The sequence below is a fragment of the Salvelinus fontinalis genome, chromosome 3 (genome assembly GCF_029448725.1).
Source record: "Salvelinus fontinalis isolate EN_2023a chromosome 3, ASM2944872v1, whole genome shotgun sequence".
NCBI lineage: Eukaryota > Metazoa > Chordata > Actinopteri > Salmoniformes > Salmonidae > Salvelinus > Salvelinus fontinalis.
Window position 1 is genome coordinate 52,120,376 of NC_074667.1, and position 19,138 is coordinate 52,139,513.

Consider the following 19,138-nt stretch of genomic DNA (forward strand, 5'->3'; position numbering starts at 1 on the left):
GCAGCATAGTTCTGCATGCTCCGGTTGTAAGAATTAGGAATAAATAAATGAAGTTGTATATGACAGTTTTGTTTCTTGTGATTGCCAACCTTTTCATACAAAAAAAGAGCATCAAAACAAGACACCAGATGCTGAAGTTATCTGGGCCACACGGAGAAAGCGTCTCATGTCAAAACTATTTTCAAATCCTACCACTAGATGCCGCTACTTTTGAATATGTGTATCAAGACCTAGCGGTCGTCACAAGTTTATATAGCCACAAAGTCATAAACACCGCCCATTTCTACAATTGATATTCTTAAAATCTAACCGCTGACCTTATGCCTTAACACAAAAAATTGTAGCCAATTTTGACCTCGTGACTGTGGAATCTGATAAGATCTAGCTAGCTAAATCTTCTGGCTTGGAACAGTTCAGAGATAACAAATAATGGCGACGCTTCTGGGTTTGGAGTCCCCTTGGACTGGAGGGAAACGAAGTGTTCGTAATGGAAATATTACTGCAAAGATCAGACATAGTCAGATCGTTGGCCGGGGTTTCAGCCGAGGGACACAGGTAAGACACAACTAGTGCGATGTCTTGACAATGAAACGATCTGAAAAGGGGGAGCAAGACTCAAGCCTGGGACCTGCATTTGCAACCCTGCAGAAAGCTAGTAGTACAGTAACTAGCTAGCTACAGTACAGGCACACACAGGATGCCGGGATGAAGTAGCAGTTTGCATGTCTTACTGGTTAGGTGGCTAACATTAGCTGTGTTCCAAAATAATGTGTTCATTTACATGACAAAGTTGGAATATACACCGTGAACTAGTTACAAAGTGCCAGCTGAGAACCTCCATGTAGCCTGCACTAGCTAGCTAACTCTTTTGTTGATCCAGGATGCCCGTTTTAGTTAACTATTAGCTAGTTTAACGTCTTTGGTTTGTTTGTTCGCATTTATACATGCAATTGGCATCTCTAGCTAGCTATATTACTCAATGTTATATTAGCTGGCTAACGTTAACATGGGTTTGCTCAACTGAAAGTGTGCACTACTAGCTAACGCCCTTAGTTTGGTTAACGAAACAGTTAGTTAGCAAGCTTTGTTATGGGTTTCATCAACAGATTGGGAGTAAACCATTACATTGTATTCTGATAGGTTGTTTCTGCCATCTATCTAACTAGGGCTAATAATAATTTGGGTTTATACTGGATGAACAGCAAGGGTGATCACGTGATGATACCAGCCGCCACACAAAACTGGCCAGCCACGGCTCACTTTAGTTTCCATAAATGGGTGCCGCCCATTTGTGGACTGTGACTGGGCACGTATAACAGCACGTACAGTTGACTGGGACAGCTCTAACAGTGCAGAAATGTGACGAATTGACTTGTTGGAAAGGTGGCATCCTATGATGGTGACACGTTGAAAGTCACTGAGCTCTTCAGTAAGGCCATTCTACTGCCAAAGTTTATGGAGATTGCATGGCTGTGTGCCTGAATTTAGTAACTGGTGTGGCTGAAATAGCCAAATCTACTCATTTGAAATTTGAAGGGGTGTCCACATATGTTTGTGTATATATAGTGTACGTATTCCTCTTATCTAGGTGGGTGAGGGCAGAGTGGAGTGCAATTGAGATTGCGTTGTCTATGGATCTGTTGGGGCAGTATGCAAATTTTAGTGGGTCTAGGGTGTGATGGACTTTATCTGCCGTAACCAGCCTTTCAAAGCACTTCATGATTGCAGATGTGAGTGCTACAGGGTGGTAGTTATTGTTGCATGAAACCTTAGAGTTCTTGGGTCAGTTTAAGATTACAGATTGAACAGAGAGAGGTTGAAAATGTCTGCCAGCTGTTCTGAGCATGCTCTGAGAACACACCCTAGAATACCGTTCGGCCCTGCTGCCTTGTGAGTGTTGACTTGAGTGATGACTCAGGTCGGCCTCGGAGAGCGAGATCACCCAGTCCTCAGTGGGGGCCCTCACGCTCTGTGTTATTGTCGACGCGTACATTAAATGCATTGAGTTCATCTGGTAGAGGCATTTTGGGGCAGATCACAGCTGGGTCTTCATTTGTAATCCCTGCCACATGCTGTGGACATTGGAGCATGTGTAATATGATTCCACCGTGTTCCTATATTGTCCTTTTGCTCGTTTGATGAATCTGCTGATGTCGTAGCATGACATCTTGTACTTGTTCCTGTCCTCAGCCCTAGCCTCTGGGTTGTCTGTGATATAACTGTGCGGTAGCCCTGTCCTTTCTCTTAGCGCCAACCTCTGTGTTAATCCAGGGTTTTTGATTGGGGAAGCAGCAAACCTTTACTGTGGGATGCATTGCCTAATGAAGCCTGTGACGGAGGTGGTTAGCTCGTTGACTTGATTGGCTGAGTCTCTGCACATATTCAATCAGCGCTAGCAAAGCAGTCCTGTAGCATAATTTCTGATTCTGATGACCATTTCTCAACGGTGCGAGTCACGGTTACTTCCTGTTTGACCTTCAGCTTGTATACAGGAAGCAGGAGTACATAGTCATGATCTGATTTGCCGAATTCTGTGTTGGTGATTTTTAAATCTCCTTGAATTGTACACTGCTCAAAAAAATAAAGGGAACACTTAAACAACACAATGTAACTCCAAGTCAATCACACTTCTGTGAAATCAAACTGTCCACTTAGGAAGCAACACTGATTGACAATAAATTTCACATGCTGTTGTGCAAATGGAATAGACAAAAGGTGGAAATTATAGGCAATTAGCAAGACACCCCCAATAAAGGAATGGTTCTGCAGGTGGTGACCACAGACCACTTCTCAGTTCCTATAACCCACACAAGTGGCTCAGGTAATGCAGTTCATCCAGGATGGCACATCAATGCAAGCTGTGGCAAGAAGGTTTGCTGTGTCTGTCAGCGTAGTGTCCATAGCATGGAGGCGCTACCAGGAGACAGGCCAGTACATCAGGAGACGTGGAGGAGGCCGTAGGAGGGCAACAAGCCAGCAGCAGGACCGCTACCTCCGCCTTTGTGCAAGGAGGTGCACTGCCAGAGCCCTGCAAAATGACCTCCAGCAGGCCACAAATGTGCATGTGTCTGCTCAAACGGTCAGAAACAGACTCCATGAGGGTGGTATGAGGGCCCGACGTCCACAGGTGGGGGTTGTGCTTACAGCCCAACACCGTGCAGGACGTTTGGCATTTGCCAGAGAACACCAAGATTGGCAAATTCGCCACTGGCGCCCTGTGCTCTTCACAGATGAAAGCAGGTTCACACTGAGCACATGTGACAGACGTGACAGAGTCTGGAGACGCCGTGGAGAACGTTCTGCTGCCTGCAACATCCTCCAGCATGACCGGTTTGGCGGTGGGCCAGTCATGGTGTGGGGTGGCATTTCTTTGTGGGGCCGCACAGCCCTCCATGTGCTCGCCAGAGGTAGCCTGACTGCCATTAGGTACCGAGATGAGATCCTCAGACCCCTTGTGAGACCATATGCTGACACATGCACATTTGTGGCCTGCTGGAGGTCATTTTGCAGGGCACTGGCAGTGCACCTCCTTGCACAAAGGCGGAGGTAGCGGTCCTGCTGCTGGCTTGTTGCCCTCCTACGGCCTCCTCCACGTCTCCTGACGTACTGGCCTGTCTCCTGGTAGCGCCTCCATGCTCTGGACACTACGCTGACAGACACAGCAAACCTTTTTGCCACAGCTCGCATTGATGTGCCATCCTGGATGAACTGCACTACCTGAGCCACTTGTGTGGGTTGTAGACTCCGTCTCATGCTACCACTAGAGTGAAAGCACCGCCAGCATTCAAAAGTGACCAAAACATCAGCCAGGAAGCATAGGAACTGAGAAGTGGTCTGTGGTCACCACCTGCAGAATCACTCCTTTTTTGGGGGTGGCTTGCTAATTGCCTATAATTTCCACCTTTTGTCTATTCCATTTGCACAACAGCATGTGAAATTTATTGTCAATCAGTGTTGCTTCCTAAGTGGACAGTTTGATTTCACAGAAGTGTGATTGACTTGGAGTTACATTGTGTTGTTTAAGTGTTCCCTTTATTTTTTTGAGCAGTGTATATTTGACATGAAAAGCACTTAGCTCTAGAATTACCCTTTCAGACACCCAGCCAATCGAATTCCATTGTGGTGAAATGTGACCCATTCATCTCTGCCAACTTGCCCCAAAGGCCTATGTGTTGTCCACTGATTCCAATAAAAAGTCTGAAATGGAAGTTTGAGCCTCATTCATAATAATTGAGCTATGAGAACTGAAAGTTATGTATTGTGTTCCATTTGTGATGGATTTCAGTTGGGCATGATTTGAAATAACTTCAGACTTAACTGGTGCCAAGAGACAGCATCTGCAACTGGAATTAGGAGAGGATGTGTTTATTTGGCACCAACATCAAAGACCGAGACTTATTTAATCTGATTTGAGGTTGTGTGGGTGTGCAGAGGGTAGGGTAAAATGATCAACTGTCAGTGTTCTTCTGACACCGTAACATACTGGATACATTTTCTAAGCTGTTCATGTATATTTCCTGTATTGACCATTAATTCAATGTTCCAGCTCCCAGAAGCTCTTCTCCAGGGGAGTGATAAGCAGGCCAAATGGCACAGTATCCCCGAGCTGCTGCAGAAGCTCCATGAAAGCAGCCATCCCAACAGTGACCTCTCCATCACACACAGTGTACTATAGGTATCCACATAGTATACACACCACTACATCAGTAAAGCTCCTAGGCTTTAACCTTGCTGAGTTTGGGCCATTTACTCTAAGATTAAGACTAGGTCTAATTATCAGTCCTTTATAACAGGAACTATCATCCCTACTTTCCATGGAGGCGATGTCTTTTGTCACAGAAGACAGGAAGAGTGCTCAGGAATCAACCTTTCCCATCACATACACCTTTGACCTCTTTGGTGGAGTCGATGTAAGTTAACATACTGTTTATTATGCGCTTGTTACTCCTATGTTCTGTGTTGTGGTGGAAACGTATCAGTTACCTGTTTGTATGTCTTGAATCAGCCATGTTACCTCATACTGCAGTGTCTTTGTGTATCAGTGCCTTCTGAGATATAATCAGGTGGGATATGAAGTGTTCATTGCTGCTTCTTTTTCCTCCAATAAAAGCTGCTTGTAGAGATCTTGATGAGGCCTACACTCACTATGCAAAAGAAGAAACCTAAAAGTAAGTAGAAAGTCAGGTGTGATATGTTTAGGTCTGATATAACCTCAAAGGCTGCACTTTTCACATAGGGGAACATTGATATTCATGAGTGTGTAAAAAAAGGTATACTCAAATGCACTTCAGCCCAGCTTAAGTGTAAAAAGGGGTATCAGGTGCTCAACTGAGGGACTTGAAAATCCCCCAAACATTCCTTACCCCAGGATACTTCAACTGGTGACTATCTGGGAGAATAAAGTACATTCATTATGTTTTGTCCCTGCAGTGAATGATGACTTGGTCAATGCCTGCCTTAGTGTTCTTTACAACTGCTGCATATGTGTAAGTACACTTGCCGCAGAACATCACTTCATGAAAAGAATTAATAATGTCTGCCTTTTAATATAAACATTAATTAATCATCAAATCTCTCCCCTAATTTTCTCAGACGGAAGGGGTAACAAAGAGCCTTGCAGCCAGAGACTACTTTGTCCTGTTTCTCTTTACCTTGATGACGAACAAGAAGACTTTTCTACAGACTGCCACTTTAATCGAGGATATTCTCGGAGTCAAGAAGGTCAGAGGAACTTTACAACAAAATCTTTTACAATATTGCTCACCTCGAGAGTTTGTGGGTTCACACTACAGTGCAAAAGAGGCATTATGTTCTCTGAAAACTCAAATTAAATACTATATTGTGTGTCACACAAATGCCCTCTCGCTGTCTCCTTGTGCTCCTGCAGGAGTCTAGTTTGTGATGGGAAGAAAGGTCTCCTCACTCGTCTCCTCACTGTCATGAAGAAGGAGCCTCCAGACTCCTCCTTCAGGTTCTGGCAGGCCAGAGCAGTGGAGAGTTTCCTTCGTGGAGCCACCTCCTATGCAGACCAGATGTTTCTGCTGAAGAGGGGGCTGCTAGAAAACATGCTGTTCGGCATCATAGACAGTGGCTGTAAGTCCAAAGATGTCCTGCAGAGCTACTTTGACCTCCTGGGGGAACTCATGAAGTTCAACATCGACGCCTTCAAGAGGTTCAACATATACGTCAGCACAGATAACAAGGTGAAGGTGAAACACTTAGTAAATAGCAACCCCCCCCACAATGTGAGAGGACCCTGTCTCAATGTGAGAGGACCCTGTCAGTCCACATTGTCCCAGAATGAAATTGCATGAAATAATGCAATTTAAATTCTTAAAGTCAACCTTTTAAAAGTAATCTCATTGTACCCAGAGTTGTGTGTGTTCTATAATGCTGAGTGTTCCATCCCTCTGTTTGGCTCGGCTGCAGTTCCAGACTTTCATGAGCCAGATCAACAGTTCCCTGGTAGACTCCAACATGCTGGTGCGCTGCATCATTCTCTCCCTGGACCGCTTCGAGACCCAGACAGAGGACAGAAAAGGTAAACACCCACTCATTCCCATAGCAAGTGAATAGACCAATGAGAGCAGGTCAGATGTATGATCTCAAGCTGCCAATGTTGGAATGAAATCAAGCCTTGACTGCATTATAAAGGTGTTGTTTATGATGTAATTGTTGCTGTCTGTGGTCCTGCAGTGGTGGAGGTGCTGTCTGAATACTGTCTGCTGTCCTACTTGGCCCGGGTGGAGAACAGACTATCTTTCCTCTTCAGGCTGGTCAACATCATCAACGTGCAGACTCTCACACAGGTCTTTCCTCCCTCTTTCTCTCTAACACCGAAACACACACACACACACACACACACACACACACACACACACACACACACACACACACACACACACACACACACACACACACACACATCAGCCCACGAAAAGAAGAATAACGTTTCCCAGAATGTTTGCTAGGATTGGACAACTTTGAGCCCTTGATCATGACTCTGTTCCATTATATTACACATAAGTCATTGGACGAAGGCGTCTTCTGTACGGGGGAGTTTTGTTAAAAACTCCGTTGCTCAATCTGAACATTAACACGTCACGGTACAGTTTTGGAAGTTTAAGGACCTTATCTTTCATATCAGTGAGATTATTATTATTTTGAACAAAAGGTTCAATTGATACACCTTGTTAGGGTTAGTGTTCCCACACGGCCATATCTCCATGTTACATCGCTTGTTTACGGAAAACAGACTGAAGACAAGACGCGGCCACCTATGCTCATTAGCTACAGTTGAAGTCTGAAGTTTACATACACTTAGGTTGGAGTCATTAAAACTCGTTTCTCAAGCACTCCACAAATTTCTTGTTAACAAACTATAGTTTTGGCAAGTCGGTTAGGACATCTACTTTGTGCATGACACAAGTAAGTTTTCCAACAATTGTTACAAGACAGATTATTTCAATTATAATTCACTGTACCACAATTCCAGTGGGTCAGAAGTTTACATACACTAAGTTGAGTGTGCCTTTTAAACAGCTTGGAAAATTCCAGAGAATGATGTCATGGCTTTAGAAGCTTCTGATAGGCTAATTGACATAATTTGAGTCAATTGGAGGTGTACCTGTGGATGCATTTCAAAGCCTACCTTCAAACTCAGTGCCTCTTGGCTTGACATCATGGGGAAATCAAAAGAAATTGGCCAAGACCTCAGAGCTGTAGACCTCCACAAGTCTGGTTCATCCTTGGGAGCAATTTCCAAATGCCTGAAGGTACTACGTTCATCTGTACAAACGATAGTACGTAAGTATAAACACCATGGGACCACACAGCCATCATACCGCTTAGGAAGGAGACACGTTCTGTCTCCTAGAGATGGGCGTACTTTAGTGCGAAAAGTGCAAATGAATCCCAGAACAACAGCAAAGGACCTTGTGAAGATGCTGGAGGAAACAGGTACAAAAGTATATACACTGCTCAAAAAAATAAAGAGAACACTTAAACAACACAATGTAACTCCGTCAATCACACTTCTGTGAAATCAAACTGTCCAATTAGGAAGCAACACTGATTGACAATAAATTTCACATGCTGTTGTGCAAATGGAATAGACAAAAGGTGGAAATTATAGGCAATTAGCAAGACACCCCCAAAAAAGGAGTGATTCTGCAGGTGGTGAATACAGACAACTTCTCAGTTCCTATGCTTCCTGGCTGATGTTTTGGTCACTTTTGAATGCTGGCGGTGCTCTCACTCTAGTGGTAGCATGAGACGGAGTCTACAACCCACACAAGTGGCTCAGGTAGTGCAGTTCATCCAGGATGGCACATCAATGCGAGCTGTGGCAAAAAGGTTTGCTGTGTCTGTCAGCGTAGTGTCCAGAGCATGGAGGCGCTACCAGGAGACAGGCCAGTACATCAGGAGACGTGGAGGAGGCCGCAGGAGGGCAACAACCCAGCAGCAGGACCGCTACCTCCGCCTTTGTGCCAGGAGGTGCACTGCCAGAGCCCTGCAAAATGACCTCCAGCAGGCCACAAATGTGCACATGGGGACAAAGATCGTACTTTTTGGAGGTCTGATGAAACAAAAATAGAATTGTTTGGACATAATGGCCATCGTTATGTTTGGAGAAAAAGGGGGGACGCTTGCAAGCCAAAGAACACCATCCCAACCGTGAAGCACGGCGGTGACAGCATCATGTTGTGGGGGTGCTTTGCTGCAGGAGGGACTGGTGCACTTCACAAAATAGATGGCATCATGAGGAAGTAAAATTATGTGGATATATTGAAGCAACATCTCAAGACATCAGTCAGGAAGTTAAAGCTTGGTCGCAAATGGGTCTTCCAAATGGACAATGACCCCAAGCATAGTTACAAAGTTGTGGCAAAATGGCTTAAGTACAACAAAGTCAAGGTATTGGAGTGGCCATCACAAAGCCCTGACCTCAATCCTATAGAAATGTTGTGGGCAGAACTGATAAGGCGTGTGTGTGCGAGCAAGGAGACCTACAAACCTGACTCAGTTACACCAGCTCTGTCAGGACGAATGGGCCAAAATTCACCCAACTTAATGTGGGAAGCTTTAAAGGCACTGCTAGCAAATACTATTTGAGTGTATGTACACTTCTGACCCACTGGGAATGTGATGAAAGAGATAAAAGCTTAAATAAATCATTCTCTCTACTATTATTCTGACATTTCACATTCTTAAAATAAAGTGGTGATCCTAACTGACCTAAGACAGGGAATTTTTACTAGGATTAAATGTCAGGAATTGTGAAAAACAGTTTAAATGTATTTGGCTAAGGTGTATGTAAACTTCCGACTTCAACTGTATCTAGCATACACTTACACACAGGTGTTTCGGCTCAACTCAGGAAGTGTAGCGGAAGTGTAGTTTAGTAGGATGGAGGCACTCGTGGCTGTATGGTTCTGTAACTGCTACAGTGTAGTTTAGTAGGATAGAGGCTTCGTAGCTGTATGGATCTGTAACTGCTACAGTGAGTGTAGTTTAGTAGGAGGGAGGCTCTGTAGCTGTATGGATCTGTATTTGAAGTATTCTTTCTCTCTGATGAAAGATAAGGAACATATGTTTCAGAAGCCATATTGTAAGCGATGATTATTATTGAAGTTTCTAAAAGTTAAAACACAGTGTCGGGATTGTAATTCACATGAGGTAGTCGTGGGCAAAGCTAATAGCAGAAAACTGTAGGGAGAAGGCAGACTGCCGTCTAGAGTTTGAGAGCAAGACCACCTTGTACCGCTCTTTTAAGATTAATGTAGCCTCAGTTTGAGGGTTTAAGGTTGTTGCTCTCCAACATGTGGTGCTCACCTGTCCCCCTCTGCCCTGCCCATCCCCTGGCCCAGGAGAATGTGAGCTGTCTGAACACCAGCCTAGTGGTCCTGATGCTGGCCAGGAGGAGGGGCAAGCGGCCCTTCTATCTCAAGGCCCTGAGAGAGAAGGAGCATGCAGAGAAGTACCCCGGCTGCCTGCTCAACAACTTCCACAACCTGCTGCGCTTCTGGCAGCATCACTACCTCAACAGGGACAAGGACAGCACTTGTCTGGAGAATGTGAGTGTCCTCTTCTTGGCCTGATCCGTCCCAAACAGGGAAAAACCGTCAAACTCACCAATAGTATATTTTACATTCAGAATATTTTTCCTACAAATGTTATTAGCCCACTTGATCAAGCCTGCTTTCTCTGCTATACTATCTATTTGCAGCCTGTAGACTGGCCGGCCTGTCATTAACTAGCCCCATACATTTTTATACTATGTTTTTATTAGGCAGTCCACCACATTTTTGTTTATTAAAAACAAATATGTTTTCAAATGAGAAACCATTTCTGGTGTTGTGCAAACAATGTTCAACTTCATATCTTTTAATTCTCCGAAGTAGCCCTTTCCTGTCACACACCGTCATCGCGAAAATGGCAGATGTTTTCATTGCTACGTGCCAAAATTGGAATGCAGTGGCTGTACAGTAACATAGTATACATGACGTCAGGGCTCAGGCTCTTCGCTTTACAGTGCTGTATGGGTTTTGACTGACAGCCATTATAAATTTGAGCACCGTGCACGACAAGATGCCCCTATTCCTTCCGCTAATTAGGCTACTTTTGTACATTTGTTGTTGTCTGAATGAGGGAAATGCTGTAAATTGAATGGAGTTGATGTGTTCTGAAAGATGAGATGTTGAGGATTATAATAAACACCGCTTTGATGTCAATGTCATACAAGCAAACCACACGAATGAGTCCAAATGTGCACTTCATATTTCAGTATATTTACAGTATCAATGTTTATGGTCGCTATGTTTGATCCACAGTTATAAGGATGACATGGCTTTATGCCCTGGGTTGTACTGAGCAGAATGAGCATATGTTCATCGTATTGTGAAGAAAATTAGCCACGGAACACGCACTTGAATACACTCATGACTCCATTCTATGCGCACCAAAATTACAATCGGTTTGTCTGAAGTGCCTTTTGAAAGCCTAACACTGTAAGATCGTATTTCATAACTTCACTATCCATGTTGGCAATAGAAAAAGCTTTCAAATGATTACCAGCTGACCCAGATCGCAATTTATAATGGAATGTTTTTAGATTGCACAAACAACAATAATTGTGTGATGGTGGGGACACAGGAGCTGTGTTCCAAACAAAAATCTACAAGTGTGCTTGCTTCAGTTCCTCAATTGCAAAGCTAGGAGAGATCAAAAAAAGAACCAAAACGTTGAAGGCTGTTTCCTTGAGTCATAAAAGTGCATTGAAATTGCTTAGGAACTGTGCCCAGTTTGGAGAGATGTGTGGCCACTTGGAGACACCAGTTAGACCTCTCACTCAAACCCTTGTCATTGTTTTTTCTTATCTTGCACTTACTCCAAAATGTCAATGAATTTTCATATGTTACTGAATGTATCTATAGTATTTTCAGATCTCGTTATTGACAAATGCTGAGAAAAGTACAGTAAATGTAAAATGCACATAAAATCAACAGTGTAATGTTTGGAGTCAAGTGAACTGTTCTCCTCACCTTTTGGTCTGATAATTTTTCCATAATATTCTAAGTGTTCTCTTTCAATTGCTACCATGGTCATGCATATGCTTTTTATAGTTATTTTGTTAGAAACATTTAAATTTGTCTCTAGCCATATAGGACAATTTCCACGAGTGTAAGGGGTTAGAGGAGCATGTAGCTAGCTAACAGCATTGAAAGGTGATAAATGTGGGGAAGTGAGTTGATCTGATCTGTCTTTGCTCGGAGATTGGGGGTCTTCTTAATAGGCGTTCTAGATGTTTGCGGGCAGAGAAGTTTCACGTCAGGATTTTTTTATTTTTTTACCATGAATGTATATCCCCTTCTCCTTGGGGAAATTGTCTTTCACCAGTCTAACCCTCTGTTTTGTTCTCTCCCTCAGAGCTCCTGCATCCCCTTCAGCTACTGGAATGAGACCGTGTCAGTGCTGCTGGGCTCAGACAGGACTTCTCTGTGTGTCATAGCCAGCTACATAGATTCATGGACCTGGACAGGGACCTGCTAGAGTGTTAACCCTAGGAGAGTTTGGGCTGGGCTTGTGGGGGGTTGCTGGAGTATGGACACCTATCATGGTTGATGACCTCGCCAAAGAGCATAGCCAAATCAAGGGTCACCCAGCGACCTGGAAGTGCTAAGTGACTGCGGAAGGACACCAACTCGCTGCTATGCTGTCTGTAACTTGGCCAGGGGGCCATTACTGAAGATGAGAGGGAGGATTCTACGATGCTGGGCATCTTCACTCCTCGCTCCTTTTCTCTTTGTAGGAGAAGAAGAGAGACTGCACCTGTCTCTGTCCCAGACCCCACAGTAAAGAAATATACATTTATTGGACCTTGAAATACTCCTTTGTTGGTGGTTTGCGTTAGGTAAAATAAAATGAAGCCTTTTATATATTACATAAATATATGGGGAAATCTATTTGTATGATGCAGCAAAATAGATATATACAGTACCAGTCAGAAGTTTGGACACACCTACTCATTCAAGGGTTTTTCTTTACTTGTACTATTTTCTACATTGTAGAATAATAGTAAAGACATCAAAACTATGAAATAACACATATGGAATCATGTAGTAACCAAAAAAGTGTTAAACAAATCTAAATATATTTTAGATTCTTCAAAGTAGCCACCCTTTGCCTTGACAGCTTTGCACACTCTTGGCATTCAACCAGCTTCACCTGGAATGCTTTTCCAACAGTATTGAAGGAGTTCCCACATAGGCTGAGCACTTGTTGGCTGCTTTTCCTTTACTCTGCAGTCCAACTCATCCCAAACCATCAAAATTAGTTTGAGGTTGGGTGATTGTGGAGGCCAGGTCATCTGATGCAGCACTCCAACACTCTCTTTCTTGGTCAAATAGCCCTTATACAGCCTGGAGGTGTGTTGGGTCATTGTTCTATTGAAAAACAAATGATAGTCCCACTTAGCCCAAACCTGATGGGATGGCATATCGCTGCAGAATGCTCTTGTAGCCATGCTGGTTAAGTGTGCCTTGAATTCTAAATAAATCACTGACCGTGTCACCAGCAAAGCACCATCACACCACCTCCTCCATGCTTCACGCTGGGAACCATACATGTGGAGATCATCCGTTCACCTACTTTGCATCTCACAAAGGCACACGGTTGGAACCAAAAATGTCTAATTTGGACAGATTTCTACCGTTGTAAGGTCAATGTCAGCATTTGTTAATTGAAATGCATTCCAGATGACTCCCTCATGAAGCTGGTTGAGAGAATACCAAGAATGTGCAAAGCTGTCATCAAGGCAAAGGGTGGCTACTTTGAGGAATCTCACAAAGTATTTTGAAATAACTATTTTTTTGGATATTACATGATTCCATGTGTTTTTCATAGTTTTGATGTCTTTCTTCACTATTATTCTACAATGTAGAAAATAGTAAAAATAAAAACCCTTGGACGCACCTACTCATACACACATTCAAACTATTGACTGGTACTGTGTGTATAGTGTTGGTTTCATGAGCTGAAATAAAAGATCCCAGCAATTTTCCATACGCACAAAAAGCTTATTTCTCCAATTTTGTGCACAAAATGTTTTGTTTTTCCAGACACTATTTTTGTTTGCGTCTTGTTAAGAGGATTGCTTTTAGTTCTAAAAAATTGTAGATAAATTGCACTGTTGGAATTGTGTGCATTGTTTATTGTATTTTAACACTTATTTTGATCAAATACATTTTCATTTTGTACCATACTTTGTATCCATCAAGTGAAGGATGGTTTTATAGAATAATAAACTATGCAGGTTCTCGTGTTCAAACCCACTCTCTGTCCCAAACACTTCTCACAATGGTGCCATTTTACATTTTAGTAATTTATCAGACGCTCTTATCCAAAGAGACTTACTGGAACAATGTGTTAAGAAGGACACAGATTTTTCACCTGGTTGGCTCGAACCAGCGACCGTTCGGTTACTGGCCCAACGATATTAACCGCTATGCGACCTGCCGCCCTAAGGGTTCTTAAATCCTCTTAGCATGAATGGCCTTCAACCAAACAGCCACTGCTGCATCACTTGATTTTTCCTCCCCCAGTTGACCACTTAACTCTTGACTTCTCTTCTCTCACCACGAGCCTAGACTGACAATCTTCATTCGTCTTTGTGTGATGATTCTGTGCTTGGTTTCACCTCTGTGATTGGCTATGGGTGAATGGGTGTGGTCATGTTGCTATGGCTAGAATGTGCTGACTGTCGTGGAAATGGATTCTGAGCTGAGTAAGCATTTTGCGTCTCTCCAACAAAAGAACGTCGCACTGCTTTGCTTTATCTTGGCCAGGTCGCAGTTGTAAATGAGAACTTGTTCTCAACTAGTTTACCTGGTTAAATAAAGGTGAAATAATTTGTCATTAATTTTTTTAACTAGAATCCAAGAAAATGGCTAATGATTGAGCTACGGCATTTTTCAACCCAGCACCATATGGATTGAACCACTTTGTCACTCAATGTGTGTCGAAGTGGAACTAATCCTGTTCAAATGTTTTTCTTAAACCTTTTTGTATGTTCACTTGAATGAATGTATAAAAGCAATCCATTCATAATGTGGTTTGCCCTGATTAACAGTTGGTAGTGATACATGACGAGGTGGTTTACTATGACTTGTGTTTTCACAGTGTTTGGCTCCTTTACCCTCCTACACTTCACCACTACTTCATGTGGATGACTCTTGTGTTGATGTAAATCATGGATGGAGCCTGTAATGTTCATAAAAGTTATATTGGTTCAGCACCAGTTACATCCTGTGTGTCCAGTTCTCTGCTTCTCGTGTTTGGAATAGAACTCTTACCGTGCATTACCATGCATGTTCCACACTCTGCCAAGAGACATGATTGCCTGTGGAAGCTGTCATATATACATATACCTATATACATATATTCATATACCTAGCTCATATATCAAGCACATATATTAAGCATTATTTAGGAGGCCTTAGGGTTTTAGAGCCTGCTTGTGACCATAGGATTAAAAGCTTGCGCCACACACCATGACTAAGGTACAAGACTGATGTTGCACAACACAAGGTTCCCCATTGACACAATGGTTCTTCAGTGTCTCAAGGATGCTAGAGCGCCAAAACTGAACCGCCTGACTTAAGTAATTGCTCACATCCCTCTAATCAGGAAACCCCCTTGCCCCAGACAGTAACGGCCAGTTACAGTTCCCCTTATCTCATGACTCCTGGACACACAAATATTTCATCATCGCACGAACACACACACCTCACTCCCATCTCTACTGGTCGGGTGCCAAGAGCAGAGGACTCTGCTGTGCACCAATGGGGCTACTGCTATGGCCAGAGCAGACCCGCCTCCAACTCTTCAGGACCAGTCAGAAGACCAACACGAAGAGATTCTACCTACATTGTTCCATGTATAAAATCTGCTGTAATCTCTGTTTAGGTTATCCTTTTCAGCTGACTCCTTAAGAGCCATATGATTAGGTCTGTGTCACGCTAAACTGCAGGACAAGATATCTTTGACTAAAATAAACTGCCTTTTGCTATACTTGATTCCACTCTGTCCAGCGTCTATGATTTGGTCTCTCTCTCTGGTAGTTATTCATCAACAAAACTTGGTAGCAGAGGATGGTTTCTACATCTGAATTCGATCTATGAGAAGTTGGTGTGAGAGGAGACAAATCATTGAGCGCAAACCAGACGGAAGAGTGACCTGTCACCAGGAGACATCGGCCATTCAACTTGCCTCAGGAAACTAATCAGAGCGCTCGACATAAAAGGTAAGCAGAGCCTGTTAAATCAAAATCTGCATATTATATTTTAGTTAATTGCCAAATGTTTGATCAGTAGTACTGAGCGTGAGTATGAATTGCTGTTAAATTACTTAAGAAATTAAGGCATGGTTAAAAGATCTTGCATGGAAAATATATTGATTATGTTTAAATTGATGTCTCAATGGAGACTTGTTAACCGAATCTGCATGTAAAATGTCCTATTGATAAGTTGTGTACTATCGAATAGGTCGTGTATGAGGTGTGGTTGAACCGAATCTGCATAGACCTATTACTTAGGCTGTGTCTGAGGTGTGGTTCCAGGTGTATTGATGAACCGAATCTGCATGCAAAATGTCCTATTGATAAGTTGTGTACTATCGAATAGGTTGTGTATGAGGTGTGGTTAAATGGACTGAATCTGCATGTAAAATGTCCTATTGATAAGTTGTGTACTATCGAAAAGGTCTTGTATGAGGTGTAGTCGGGTAGGATTAGTATAACCAAAATTGACGTTCCGCAGTTTTGGGACTGGGGATGCGTTTGTGTCAAAATCAGAGAAAACATTTGTTGGGGAATAATTGCCATACTGTAAATATATAAACGGTGTAATATTGACGGCCGCTGAGCCCAAATACTGCTCATACCAGCTGCCGTGCTGAATACTGACTGGTTACTTTTTCCCTCTTTCTGCTGTTGGTATTTCCCAAAGTGCTAAAATTATTCTGACAATTGTTATAGAACCGCTTGAATTTACTAATATATTGTTCCAAAAGGAAATCGCCGAATCATTTTTAGAAAATACTTAAATAAATCGCTATACGGATTCCAATAAAATATACACGTAGATACCACCACATACACATAACTCTTTGTGTGCGAGGGTGAGATACAAGGATTGAGCCTGTGTCGGCACCGATGATACATCCTAGATTTCGATCAAGGACGGGATAAGCATACAAAGATAGAAAATAGCGATTTAAAACAGGAAGTAGCCCGAACACACTAGTTTATACCACCATAGCAGATACCACAATCCAAAGAAACCATATCAAACACCAATGGGCCCATACCCAGTGCGTGTTTTCAGGACATTAGCATAGATTACACCGATATGGGCGCCGAAAATGTATCCCAAGGGAAACGATATCTCTTAGTTATGGTAGATAGGTTCTCTAAATGGGTAGAGGCAATACCAACAGCAAGGGAAGATGGCAAGTCAGTCATTAAGTGGCTACAAACAGAACTAATACCTGGGTATGGCATTCCTCGACAAATCAGATCCGATAATGAATAATAAACACCTGAGACAGGTGGGAGAGAGATTTGGCATAACACACAGATTTGGATCTGTGAACCGCCCCAGTCTCAAGGTTGGTGGAACACGCAAATCAGACGTTGAAAGCTAAGGTCCACCAAGGGAGGGAGGTCATATGCCCGCTCTTGATGAACAACAAATTGAAATGTCTGATTATGTGAAACTACTGACGGAACTCTCTGCAGCATTCTCTACCCAGGTTCGCAAGGTCCAAGAGGGGGAGCTGCCGGGAGACACGCCACCACTGAAGGTAAAAGTTGGTGACTGGGTGAGGGTTAAAGTCCACAAGAGAAAGTGGCTGGAACCCAGGTGGACTGGACCGTACGAAGTGAAGGAGGTTACTTCACACTCAGTTCAGGTCAAAGGTAAATCAGGCGCACCTTGGCACCACCTCACACATTGCACTCCAGCTCCAATTCCTTCCAGAACACTGACAGAAGTCAGAGCTGATTTGAGCGGCCTAAATTCGATTCCAAATGAAGACACTCCTGACTCAGGTGATGCGGCATTAGAGTTCGTTGAAAGTTGCTGTGTTCTGAACACAGGTTGAGCGCTAGTAAACGCATATCTTTATTTGAACTATACTAATCTATTTGATAAAATTACTAAACCTGAATATTCAACATTTGATAATGATTGGCAAATCCATATATTTAACCACAACTTTGAATTTAGCATTGAGTATTATAGGAGGAACGGGATACAATTTGTACTTTCCCCACCGGGTATGGCCGTATTAAATTATGCTAGAGAAAATTGGTTGTGTCATTTAGAGGGAAAATGTGTGCATTATAGCTTTGAGTTACTTTTCAAAAGTTGCTAAAAGTTATTGTTTTTTGTTTAGGTAACACCAGAGAATTCGAACAATAAGTAAACGTATTCTAAACGTGATCTGTTTTCATTATGGTGAACAATGACCGGCCCGCAAACTGGTATGGCTGGCTGGGAATTTTTAAAGGGATAGTACACGTTTATCACAGTTGTGTGAATGAGTTACATGAAACGTCGGGGAAATTACATGTAAACTTTACCAAAACATTTCAAACTACTTTTGTAATACAACATTAGGTATTTTTAAACGTTAATAATCGATCAATTTGAAGACGGAATGATCTGTGTTCAATAAAAAAAGAAAACAAACTGACGCAACATTTTTGGTAACGTGCCTCTCTCAAACAATTTACTTCATGTGCCCCTCATTTACGATTGCCTTACTTCTTCATTACACAAAGGAATAACCTCAACCGATTCCAAGGGCTGGTGACATTCAGTGGAAGCGGTAGGAACTGCAAACAAGTCCTTTAGATATCTGGTGTCTCAATGAAACCTCATTGAAAAGACAGTGACCTCAAAAGAATAAAAATTCTGAATGGTTCGTCCTCGGGTTTTGCCTGCTTACATAAGTTCTGTTATTCTCACAGACATGATTCAAACAGTTTTAGAAACTTCAGAGTGTTTTCTATCCAAATATACTAATAATATGCATATCTTATATTCTGGGGATGAGTAGCAGGCAGTTGAATTTTGGCATGCTATTTATCCAAAAGTGAAAATGCTGCCCCCTGCCCTGAAAACGTTAATAGATCCGGCCACCTTTGTGACAGCCTGCAAGGTTTGTTAAGTAGGGATATTAAATAAGTGTTGTTAGATAGGACAGTCGTTTTGTACAAATAGGATAACTGGTTAACTGGCATAAACTAGCCATAGACCCCATTCAAAAGACATACCTAAATAGTCTATCTGTATATGGGAAGTAGTCTGAGACTATGAAAAGTAGCGATAGATATATTAAAACAGGTGTGGATATAAACTAGGCTTGGTGAGAAAGGAAGGTGATTCTATGCGAACAAGATAACTTAACCTATTCAATACTGAAATAAAGTCCAAAAATGGAGAAAGGAAGGGAAACCTAATATAGCGGAGTGAGATGCGAGAGCCATAAAAAGAACAAGCACCAACCGAAGAATACGCTGCTGGCTAGGGATTTATGACCCCTGGAAAATAGCTTATAGGTTGTAAACGGTGAG

The 19,138-nt window shown here is 42.6% G+C and overlaps 1 pseudogene; it reads left to right on the plus strand.

The window, feature by feature from the left end:
• Positions 1-229: 229 nt before the first annotated feature.
• On the plus strand, positions 230-14,801 carry LOC129851087 (short transient receptor potential channel 4-associated protein-like; annotated as a pseudogene).
• The last annotated feature ends 4,337 nt before the right edge of the window (positions 14,802-19,138 follow it).